The sequence below is a fragment of the Tamandua tetradactyla genome, chromosome 7, assembly GCF_023851605.1.
Source record: "Tamandua tetradactyla isolate mTamTet1 chromosome 7, mTamTet1.pri, whole genome shotgun sequence".
NCBI lineage: Eukaryota > Metazoa > Chordata > Mammalia > Pilosa > Myrmecophagidae > Tamandua > Tamandua tetradactyla.
The window spans coordinates 113,287,959-113,300,365 of NC_135333.1; positions in this window are offsets into that span (position 1 = coordinate 113,287,959).

The following is a 12,407-nucleotide window of genomic DNA, read 5'->3' on the forward strand; positions in this document are numbered from 1 at the left end:
AAATGTTAATATAAAGAAAAGAAATAAAAGTAGTAGTAATAGTAAAAAACAACAACAACAAACAAACCAACAAGCAAACAAAAACAAAAAAAAACCCTATAGCTCAGATGCAGCTTCATTCAGTATTTTAACATGATTACTTTACAATTAGGTATTATTGTGCTGTCCATTTTTGAGTTTTTGTATCTAGTCCTGTTGCACAGTCTGTATCCCTTCAGCTTCAATTACCCATTGTCTTACCCTGTTTCTAACTCCTGCTGAACTCTGTTACCAATGACATATTTCAAGTTTATTCTCGAATGTCCGTTCACATCAGTGGGACCATACAGTATTTGTCCTTTAGTTTTTGGCTGGATTCACTCAGCATAATATTCTCTAGGTCCATCCATGTTATTACATGGTTCATAAGTTTATCTTGTCTTAAAGCTGCATAATATTCCATCGTATGTATATACCACAGTTTGTTTAGCCACTCTTCTGTTGATGGAGATTTTGGCTGTTTCCATCTCTTTGCAATTGTAAATAACGCTGCTATAAACATTGGTGTGCAAATGTCCGTTTGTGTCTTTGCCCTTAAGTCCTTTGAGTAGATACCTAGCAATGGTATTGCTGGGTCGTATGGCAATTCTATATTCAGCTTTTTGAGGAACCGCCAAACTGCCTTCCACAGTGGTTGCACCCTTTGACATTCCCACCAACAGTGGATAAGTGTGCCTCTTTCTCCGCATCCTCTCCAGCACTTGTCATTTTCTGTTTTGTTGATAATGGCCATTCTGGTGGGTGTGAGATGATATCTCATTGTGGTTTTGATTTGCATTTCTCTAATGGCCAGGGACATTGAGCATCTCTTCATGTGCCTCTTGGCCATCCGTATTTCCTCTTCTGATAGGTGTCTGTTTAAGTCTTTTTCCCATTTTGTAATTGGGTTGGCTGTCTTTTTTGTTGTTGAGATGAACAATCTCTTTATAAATTCTGGATACTAGACCTTTATCTGATATGTCGTTTCCAAATATTGTCTCCCATTGTGTAGGCTGTCTTTCTACTTTCTTGATGAAGTTCTCTGATGCACAAAAGTGTTTAATTTTGAGGAGCTCCCATTTATTTATTTCCTTCTTCAGTGTTCTTGCTTTAGGTTTAAGGTCCATAAAACCACCTCCAGTTGTAAGATCCATAAGATATCTCCCAACATTTTCCTCTAACTGTTTTATGGTCTTATACCTAATGTTTAGATCTTTGATCCATTTTGAGTTAACTTTTGTATAGGGTGTGAGAGATGGGTCTTCTTTCATTCTTTTGCATATGGATATCCAGTTCTCTAGGCACCATTTATTGAAGAGACTGTTCTGTCCCAGGTGAGCTGGCTTGACTGCCTTATCAAAGATCAAATGTCCATAGATGAGAGGGTCTATATCTGAGCACTCTATTCGATTCCATTGGTCGATATATCTATCTTTATGCCAATACCATGCTGTTTTGACCACTGTGGCTTCATAATATGCCTTAAAGTCAGGCAGCGCGAGACCTCCAGCTTCGTTTTTTTTTCCTCAAGATGTTTTTAGCAATTCGGGGCACCCTGCCCTTCCAGATAAATTTGCTTATTGGTTTTTCTATTTCTGAAAAATAAGTTGTTGGGATTTTGATTGGTATTGCATTGAATCTGTAAATCAATTTAGGTAGGACTGACATCTTAACTATATTTAGTCTTCCAATCCATGAACACGGTATGCCCTTCCATCTATTTAGGTCTTCTGTGATTTCTTTTAACAGTTTTTTGTAGTTTTCTTTATATAGGTTTTTTGTCTCTTTGGTTAAATTTATTCCTAGGTATTTTATTCTTTTAGTTGCGATTGTAAATGGGATTCGTTTCTTGATTTCCGCCTCAGCTTGTTCATTACTAGTGTATAGAAAGCTACAGATTTTTGAATGTTGATCTTGTAGCCTGCTACTTTGCTGTACTCATTTATTAGCTCTAGTAATTTTGTTGTGGATTTTTCTGGGTTTTCTACATATAGTATCATATCGTCTGCAAACAGTGATAGTTTTACTTCTTCCTTTCCAATTTTGATGCCTTGTATTTCTTTTTCTTGCCTAATTGCTCTGGCTAGAACTTCCAACACAATGTTGAATAATAGTGGTGATAGTGGACATCCTTGTCTTGTTCCTGATCTTAGGGGGAAAGTTTTCAATTTTTCCCCATTGAGGATGATATTAGCTGTGGGTTTTTCATATATTCCCTCTATCATTTTAAGGAAGTTCCCTTGTATTCCTATCTTTTGAAGTGTTTTCAGCAGGAAAGGATGTTGAATCTTGTCAAATGCCTTCTCTGCATCAATTGAGATGATCATGTGGTTTTTCTGCTTTGATTTGTTGATATGGTGTATTACATTAATTGATTTTCTTATGTTGAACCATCCCTTGCATACCTGGGATGAATCCTACTTGGTCATGATGTATAATTCTTTTAATGTGTTGTTGGATACGATTTGCTAGAATTTTATTGAGGATTTTTGCATCTGTATTCATTAGAGAGATTGGTCTGTAGTTTTCTTTTTTTGTAATATCTTTGCCTGGTTTTGGTATGAGGGTGATGTTGGCTTCATAGAATGAATTAGGTAGTTTTCCCTCCACTTCGATTATGTTGAAGAGTTTGAGGAGAGTAGGTACTAATTCTTTCTGGAATGTTTGATAGAATTCACATGTGAAGCCGTCTGGTCCTGGACTTTTCTTTTTAGGGAGATTTTGAATGACTGATTCAATTTCTTTACTTGTGATTGGTTTGTTGAGGTCGTCTATTTCTTCTTGAGTCAAAGTTGGTTGTTCATGTCTTTCCAGGAACCTGTCCATTTCTTCTAAATTGTTGTATTTATTAGCGTAAAGTTGTTCATAGTATCCTGTTATTACCTCCTTTATTTCTGTGAGGTCAGTAGTTATGTCTCCTCTTTCATTTCTAATCTTATTTATTTGCATCCTCTCTCTTCTTCTTTTGTCAATCTTGCTAAGGGATCATGATGGTTTTAAATAATATTTTGTAGAATGTCTCTCGGTTGGGATTGGTTGGATGTTTTCCTCCTGGTTAGACTGGAGCTATGGATTTGAGGGAGGGAGACCCTTGAGGACAGTGCCGTGTTCATGTCACATCAAGGGTCTATGTTAAGAGAATGACCTGTCGGGTGTTGAAAATAGATGGTCATTCATATTTTAAACCTTTAACTTACATGTGAGACTAAAGCAAAAAATGTTTATTTGGTACAGAATTATATTTCGACTAGTGCATTTCCTAATATACTTTTATGGACAGTTTAATTGAACACCATAAGTACATGGAACCTTGAATAGGGCATGGGATTTTGTAGGTTTGTCCAGAGTGATGCCCCGATAAATCCCAGAGTGATGTGAGCAGTGAATAAAGAAGTATTTGCAAAGTCCCCTTGGGGGAACAGGGAGAAAGGGGGAAAATTCAGCTTCCCCACTAGGAGAGTTTCTGATATTCTCGCAAGCAGTGGAGAAAACCAAAGCAATAGTCCGAGCCATCAGTCTTAGGGTTTGTTCATATGAAACTTACCCTGCAAAGGATAGCCTAAGCCTACTTAAAATTAGGCTTAAGAGTCACCCCCAAAGAACTTCTTTTGTTGCTCAGATGTGGCCTCTCTCTCTCTCAGCCAACATGATGAGCAGACTCATTGCCCTCACCCTCTCTACATGGGACATGACTCCCAGGGGTGTAAACCTCCTTGGCAACATGGGACAGAACTTCTAGAATGAGCTGGAACTCAGCATCAAGGGATTGAGAAAACCTTCTCGACTGAAAGGGGGAAGAGAAAAATGAGACAAAGTAAAGTGTCAATGACTTAGAGATTTCAAACAAAGTCGAGAGGTTATCCTGGAGGTTATTCTTATGCATTTTATAGATACCCCCTTTTTAGTTTAAGGTGTATTAGAGAGGCTAGAGGGAAGTGCCTGAAACTGTAGAGCTGTGTTCCAGTAGCCATGTTTCTTGAAAATGAATCTATGATATAACTTTTGCAATGTGACTGTGTGATTGTGAAAAGCTTGTGTCTGATGCTCCTTTTATCTATGATATTGACAGATGAGTAAAAAAATATGGATTAAAAAGAAATAAATACTAGGGGAACAAATGTTAAAATAAACTGGGTAGATTGAAATACTAGTGAATAATGAACCCTTTCATTGTGGTAAGGGGTATAGAAAAAAATAGGGGGAACAAAGGTTAAAATCTATTGAGTAGATAGAAATACTAGTGGTCAATGAGAGGGATAGTATATATGAGTTTTTTTTTCTTTCATTTCTTTTTCTGGAGTGATGCAAATGTTCTAAAAAATGATCATGGTGATTAATATACAACTATGCGATGATATTGTGAGCCATTGTTGTACACCATGTGCGGATGTCTGCATGTTAAGGATGTTCATGTTTTTATGTTGTTTTGGTTTCATAATAAAAAATAAATAAATTAATTAAAAACATGACTGTCACTGCTGAGGTAGTAGAGGTCAGGTTTCCCCACTGCAATGCGACCCCATTACCCCTTTCTTTGGAAGGAAGTCGCTATATGAAGCCCTTACTTAAGGAGTAGGAAGTTCCACCCTGTCTCTGAGAGTGGGACATCTACATAAATTATTCCTTACAGAGAGTTTTCACTTTCTAATCAGGTATTACCTCATTTTTAAAAATAAAGAAATAAATCAGCTCTTTTAATAGGGAAAAACACACACATGCAAACACCGAGGTGAAAATGACTAATAGGGTTAAATAGCGTGTGAGTTCTTCCAGAGAGTTCTGTGCTGGAACAGGGTGGGTTTCCGGCTACTTTTGCCATTCCTACCTGTGTGAGCCTAAATAAGGTGCTGCATTGCTCTTGCCTCTGTTTTCTTAAATGAGGGAGACAGAGTTGTTGGGAGGATGCACTAGAAAGTAAGGATGAAGGGATTTGTAGACTGTGAAGTGCGACAAGAGGAGGGTATTACAGAGTTTGAGTGGTTTAAGGGCCTCAAGGGTGGAGCTAGAGATTTTTCCTCCCCACCCACCACGAAGTCAAAGCACACGGAGCCAGCTCTGGCCTTGGCCATCGCAAACCAGGAAAGAAACCGCATCTGCAGACTTAGCACAGCATGGAGATTCCAGGCTGAGCCTGGGAGTAGGCCTGTGACCTTGGGCAGGTTAATAACCTCTCTGTGCCTCAAAGTTCTCATGTGGAGAATGGAAGTAATCATATGTTCACCATAGAATTGTCATGGGAATTAAAAGATAACGCAGCACTGAGCACTGGGTCTGGGCCTATTAATATCATTATTACCTGGTTTGGGTCTCCCAACATCCCTATTTTCCCGATAAGGACACTGAGACTGTAAAAGCCCAGTGACTTACCCAAGGTCACCCGCTGATAAGTGGCAAAGAGGAGCTGGATCCCGGTCCCGTGTTCTTTCCACTGCAGCCCACGGTCTCTGCCCACAGCCGGGGTGGCCCCCGGTTCTCTGAGTCTCTTCCTCCCACCTCCAACCTCTTTAAGTGCTACAAGGCCCAGGGATGGCCACGGCACCTTCAGGGCCAGAGAACTGAGCGTCGGTGGCTCCCTCCGCCCTCAGTCCCCAGCAGGGGGAGCCACTCCGCCTTGGAGGAGACCTACCCACCATCCAGGGTCCACTCCAGCAGCTGCCCCGCCCAGGCCATGCCATTTCTCCAGTCCTCTAGCAGCTCCTCACTGAAGCCTGCCCTCCGCTCCCCCGCGACTGGGCTGGGGGGAGAGACACCTCCCTGGGCTCTCCTCTGCTTGGGCCTCCCAAAGCCAACCTCTCCACCAATCTTGGCTCCCTGCTCCAGCCCCAGCCCCTCGTTCCTTCCTGAGGGTCTCAGGGCTTCCGAACTGAAGTCCCCGTCAGCAGAGGCAGAGAAACCCACAGGCAGGCTACCACAGAGTCCGGGGTTCTGGGGCCTGCAGCCTGGCCCTGCCAGGATCACCTGTCTTTGGGACCAGGGACCTTCCCAGTCCCAGGCTCCTCATTTGTAGCATCAGGTGATGCCATAGGATTGCCACCTCCCAGGGATTTTGTGAAGCCGAAACAATGAAAGAGGTACGTAGGACACTGAGCGTCACCTGGCACGGGCCTTTGTAATTATTGTGCTTGGTGGCAGTGGCCAAGAAAGTAGCCAAAGGTGCAGCTTTGTGGAGGAGGCCAGCAGATGTGTCCTCGGGACCCCATGGCCTCCCCTGTGATTCTAGGATACTATTCTAGTGTCCCCTGAGATGGAAACCTGTGCCCACCCCAGAGAGCCTTCTCAGACCAGTTCCTGCCTAGCTCTGCATCCCACACCCCAGCCATGCTCCAGTCCCCTCCCCACCACCACAGCACTGCCGTGTCCACTCCCCACCCTGTTTGTGTCCACTCCCCACCCTGGCAGACTGGTGGCTCCTTCAGATGGGACTGCATGGTTGGCTGTCCTGATGCACACTAGGACGTCATCCAGACTCACTGAATCACCAGAAGGGACTCCAGGGGAGCCCCCTCCTCACGCCTGTGTGAGCAGGGACTGTGTCCGCAGCCCTAGCCCCTGGCTCAGCGCCTGGATCAATAAATATTGTATATTTATTGCACTCAGGCTCCACCAAGGCCCTGGATGCTTAGAGGGACCTTAATTACCCTCCCCCTCCTCTCAGGGGTCACAACCGGTCCCAGGAGCAGCGGTGGCCCCGGTTACTTCAAGCCATGCCCCAAGAAACCCCTGACGTGTCTGGAGCAGATGAGGAGGAGGACTCGCCCCCCAAAGTGGGGCACCTGAACAGGAACTCCCCCTCTCCAGCAGGCAAACTTTCCCCAAAGTTGAAAACCTCTGCGCCCCTTCTCCCACATCAAGCACCAGGCCAGCGTGCTCATGCTCCATGCACCCCCCACCAGCTCCCTGGAGCTCCTCCTCCTGGCTTCTCTCCTCGGATCTCAGGGGGCTCCCCCGACACCCTCCTCAAGCCGAGGTTCACGCAGAGGGACAGCCCTGCTCCCTGCCCTCGCTTTCCTCAGAGGGGTCACGGCTTTTCCCATGTAAGGAAGTTACCCCATCTGAAGGGATGGGCAGGACCTCGGCCCCCCTCAACCGCCTCCCCCACTCCTTTTGTGTTTGGGGGTGCCGCTCCAGATGTTCCCATGGACTCTGAAACCTGCAGGTACACGGTCATCTAGGGCCCACGGGGACCTGCCCGCAGCCCCCGCCCCGGCACTGACGTGCACACTGGCCCATCTACTCCGTCACGCAGAGAGCCACACACGCAAGCACATCAACACACCCCGCCACACAGGTACACAAACCGACAAAGGTAAGGACAGGGTCCCTCCCACACCCCTTTGTCCCCCAACACTTTGTATCCATCTCCCCAGCCCCTCAGCTCCTGCTTTGAGGCTATTTATTCCATACCAGCCTTGGATACCCCTCTGACCCCACTTCCTACATCCATGCCAGGGACCTGCCTTGGGGGGACAAGGGGTAGAGGCCTGGGGATAAGGGGGGTGCCGGAGGCACGCGCTCACCTGTGAGCCATCAGTACCAGACCCTCTGGTGCTGGGAAGGGCAGAGTCTGGGCACGGATGCTGGGGGGTGGGGCGGGGGGGACGGGAAAGGGGCAGGATTTCTGGCATTTCCCCTCCAGCTGGAAACAAAGGCAGATTCCTGTGTCCAGCGCAGCAATCCGGCCCCACCCACCCCAGCGGCTGGGGCCGAAGGAAATCCCGCTGGCCTCTGGCCTCTCCCAGCCACTCGGCTCCCTCTTTCAAACAGTCTCTCTCCCAGCTGGGGCCACTACCGACTCTCAAACCCTGGGGACCCCCTTCTTGTCCAAACACCAAGCCCTTTCCTTTGGAAACAGTCACCTCAGCCCCTCAGACTCTCTCCCCAGGCCACTGAAGATGCCAGGCCCCCACCTCCTTCCTGCCAGTGCCACCTTCTCTCAGCCGAGCCAACTCAGGCTTCCTTGTCTTCAGAGCGAGCAAAAGGCTCTATGCCTCTAGGAATCCCGTCCAATCCAGCATGCTCAACAGGGTCCTCAAGGCATCGTTGTCGTCGGGAGTTTCCCCTGAACACCCCCCAGTAACAAGGTCGGTCACTCCCTTGGTTGTCCAACACGGCTTCTCTTCTCACGTCAGAATTGCAGCTCTAAATTCTTGATATTCTCACAAGCAGTGTGGACAACCAAAGCAATAGGCTAAGCCCCCAATCTTGGGGTTTGTTCATATGAAACTTATTCCCACAAAGGATAGGCCAAGCCTACTTAAAATTAGGCCTAAGAGTCACCCCCAGAGAACCTCTTTTGTTGCTCAGATGTGGCCTCTCTCTCCAGCCAACACAACAAGCAAACTCACGTCCTCCCCCTGTCTACGTGGGACATGACTCCCAGGGGTGTGGACCTTTCTGGCAACGTGGGACAGAAATCCCAAAACGAGCTGGGACTCAGCATCAAGGGATTGAGAAAACCTTCTCGACCAAAAGGGGGAAGAGTGAAATGAGACCAAATAAAGTGACAAAGGCTGAGAGATTCCAAACAGAGTCGAGAGATTATCTTGGAGGTTATTCTTACACATTAAATAGATATATCACCTTTTTAGTTACTGTGTAACAGAGAGGCTGGAGGGAAGTGGCTGAAACTGTAGAGCTGTGTTCCAGTAGCCATGTTTCTTGAAGATGATTGTATAATGATACAGCTTTCGCAATGTGACTGTGTGATTGTGAAAACCTTTTATCTACTTTATGGACAGATAAGTAAAATATATGGATTAAAAATAAATAAATAATAGGGGGAACAAATGTTAAAATAGATTTAGTAGATTGAAATGCTAGTGATCAATGAAAGGGAAGGGTAAGGGGTATGGTATGTATGAATTTTTTCCTGTTTTCTTTTCATTTCTTTTCCTGCTGTCTTTTTATTTATTTTTCTGAATTTATGCAAATGTTCCAAGAAATGATCACGATGATGAATATACAACTATGTGATGATATTGTGAATTACTGATTATATATATAGAATGGAATGATCATATGGTAAGAATGTTTGTGTTGGTATGCTGGTATGTTTAATAAATAAAATAAATTTTAAAAAATTGCAGCTCTATGGAAGGGAGGGGGTGCAGCCTGCCTTAATTAGTGAAAAGTCAAGTGATACAGTCAAATCCTGAAAGAACTGGAACTTAAGGTTTGGATATATTATTTAAAGTTATAAAATAAAGTTATGATGATCAATAATTCAGAGGGAAAGAGGGGAGGGACAATCTAAATGACCTAAAGTCTGAAGTTTTTTAATAATTCCTGAGACTTTAAAATCTAGAGATAGCAGTGTAAACGTACCATACTTGAAGTAAATGCCAGAGAAACTAATAGCAAAAACTTTGAGAGGCAGTTGCCCCCCAGCCAGGGTCTGGGGGTGGCTACAGTGACTTATGATCAATTCTTTGCAGAATTTTATGTATTTTACCGAGTGCATAGTTAGGGTTTCTTTGATTTTCTCAAAACGATTGCCTCATTCTTTAGCATCTTCTCCAGTAGCCAAACTTTCACCTTTGTAATAACCCTCGTGTAGCTATTAGTAGAACAGACCATACTTATTACTCATCTTTGAACAGATAAGGTCAAGGTCACAGGGCCCAGCCCCAGGTCTCCTGACTCCTGGATGTTTTTACTCCTACCTCACAACTCCACCTCCCTTCCTCAAAATAGCTGGTAAACGACTTCCACACATACTTTGCTTTAAGTGTAAGAATGCGGTAGAGGAGGAATTATCTACCCTTTCTTACAGGTATGGAAACTGAGGCTCCTACACAGATGTTTCAACTCCAAGCTTGAGCTCTTTCCACCAGCTTTCCTCTACTTTCAGGGACCAGGCCAGGGTTTGATGGATGAGTGGGAGACTCATTCCATTCTACATATAGAATCAATAATTCACAAGCAGGTGGGGAGGGGCAATCTAAAGGTGGCAGGAGGAGGCAGCAGTGGTGGGGCAGCTTCTCAACTGGGCGTGGGCTCCAGGCCAACACCCCACCCCTGCAGGATCACGCGGGCACCGTCTAATCACAAGCCTCTCCTGCCCTGACATGTCTTCCCTTCCTTAAGAGTTTTCATCCTAAGATGAGTCATCCTGAGGGCTTGGTGGTGGCCGAGGGGTAGACAAACCCATCTGGGGGAGATCCCAGAGGAGCTGGAGAGGAAGAGGAAGATGACTTGGCAGCTCAATGTCTGGGCAGCTGGCCCGTCTACCAGTCTCTCCCTGGGCAGAGCCCTGCTCCCCCACCCTCACCCCGTAACTGTCCTCAAATCTTGGCTCCAGCCAGACCACCTCTGTTACTGAGTTTTAGTGACAGGGCCTGGAACTAGTAGTTTCCTGAGATTGGAAAAGGACCTTTAGGATTATCTGGTTTAAACCCCTCAGTGAACAGAGGAGGGAACTGAGGCCCAGGGAGGATTTGGGCCTGGAGCCCAGCCAGGCCCCTTGATCCCTGGCTCATCACTTTTTTTCACAATCCTATGATGCCTGAGCTGGAGGAGACTTAGAAAGGTCGTTTCTTCTCCCCTTTCCTCCAGGCAAAACTCCAATTCCAGCCAGCCTGCAAAACAGAGTCTCTCTTAGGCTGCGTAGATGACTTAAAGTCATTTATAGGTACCTGCACTACTTCTCCCTGAAGGGGGACCCACAATCCCTGGGGTACCTGTTTCGCTGTTTCATGGTATGTCATGCCTCTCACCTTTAGTTGTCTGATCTAAACCTCCCACTCTGAAATTTTAGTGGAGCGAAGCCCAGCTCACCCCTTCTAACTTTTCCTACATTTTTTTTTGCCCTGCTAAATCTGATGCAGAACTGGCTACATAATTTGTGGGATCCAGTGCACTCGGCCCTTTGTTTTAAAATGTTTAAGAATACTGTTAAGAATTTGAAGGTGGCAGCAGCGCAGCATTAAACTGCATAGGCCACACGCCCACGAAGCTGTCCCTGCCCTGGCGTCCAGCTGTGTACTCGATATCTCAGGGTCTCCACTCCGCTCCCTTCACGCCGCACTCCACGGCACCGCCTTCTACAACGAGACCCTCCATGTGGTCTCAGCGCACATACCCACCCCAAGATCTTCAGGCCTCTGTTTCACGCACGCTGGGAAATCCTTCTGAATATCTAAATCTAAATCTCGGTCCTGTGGGTCTGTTTCCTCTTGTTCTGTCCTCACTGAATATGGGGAACAGCTGGTCCCTTTGCGTAATTAATTCATGTAGACTCAGACTTGGACACAGTCTGTAATTCCTTTTCCCTTTCCTCACTGGGCTGAGTCTCCAACGCTTTCTCCAACTCTGTGTCCCTCCTGCCGAGCCTCCCCCACGTCCTGTGTGTGCTTTGGAAGGCGTGGGGTGCACGAAAAGCCCCAAAGAGCATCAGTTGGGGTTCGCAGGCTCAGCGTGCTGGGGGGTGGGGGATGGAGGGTGGAGGAGAGCCTGGCCTGGATTAACTGTCGCTGTTCTCCACCCCCTCAGGTCCTCTCTTCCTCCTGCCAAACCTTATCTACTTTTATCGGCTTTACAAACTCTTCCCAGATAAATAGTCCCTATCCCAGCTGGCTCTCCCAGGCGACTCTCAGCATGTCCATCTCAGTGTCTCTGTCCTCAGTGTATCTCAGCTAAATGCTTCCCTGGGGGGAAGCCCCCATTCCCCTTCCCAGGACAGAGACCCATGGGCTGGGAGAGGAAGAGGTTTATCAGAAGCCAAGGCAGGGCAGGAGGGAGAAGGGGTGTGAAGGATGAACACGCGGCCAGACTCCCAGTTATCCAGCTAATAGAGAGCCCAAGTGGCCGCTATAATCGGACAGAGCAGATACTGTAATCCCATAGTACTTCCTATTGGCTGCAGGACACAGCTCTGTCCTGACACTGAAATTTGGGTGTGCCGGGGTTCTGGGAATTCACAAGGCACACAACAAGTTGTGAAGCAGCTGCAGGGTGGGAGGGGGTGGGTTCCAGCCGAGGAAATGAGGTCAGTCCACAATTGACACCTAGTCTGAGCACTTAGCCCTCTCTCCCCAGCTTCGAATCCTGCCAAGGTGTCCCATCTTTGAATCATCATCTGCAAGCAAGACACCTTAGAGGTCTACGCCTGCTTCTGGTACCCGAGCCTTCTCACTTGGCTCTCCAGCCACCCCCTTTCCAACCATTAATTAACAAATACTTTTACTGAGGGCCTACCCTGGGTCAGCACCCCCAGCCAACATTTTTGCTATGAAGTGAGATAAGCATCATTTTCCTCACAAGCATGGGACAAGCACGGGACAAGGCTAGTGTTGTTTGTTACGCCCATCCAGCACCTGGACACCGGAGGGTTGGAGAGGTGTCACTCATCTAAGGTTGTGCAAAGATTCTTGGGCAGGGAGGCTGACCTC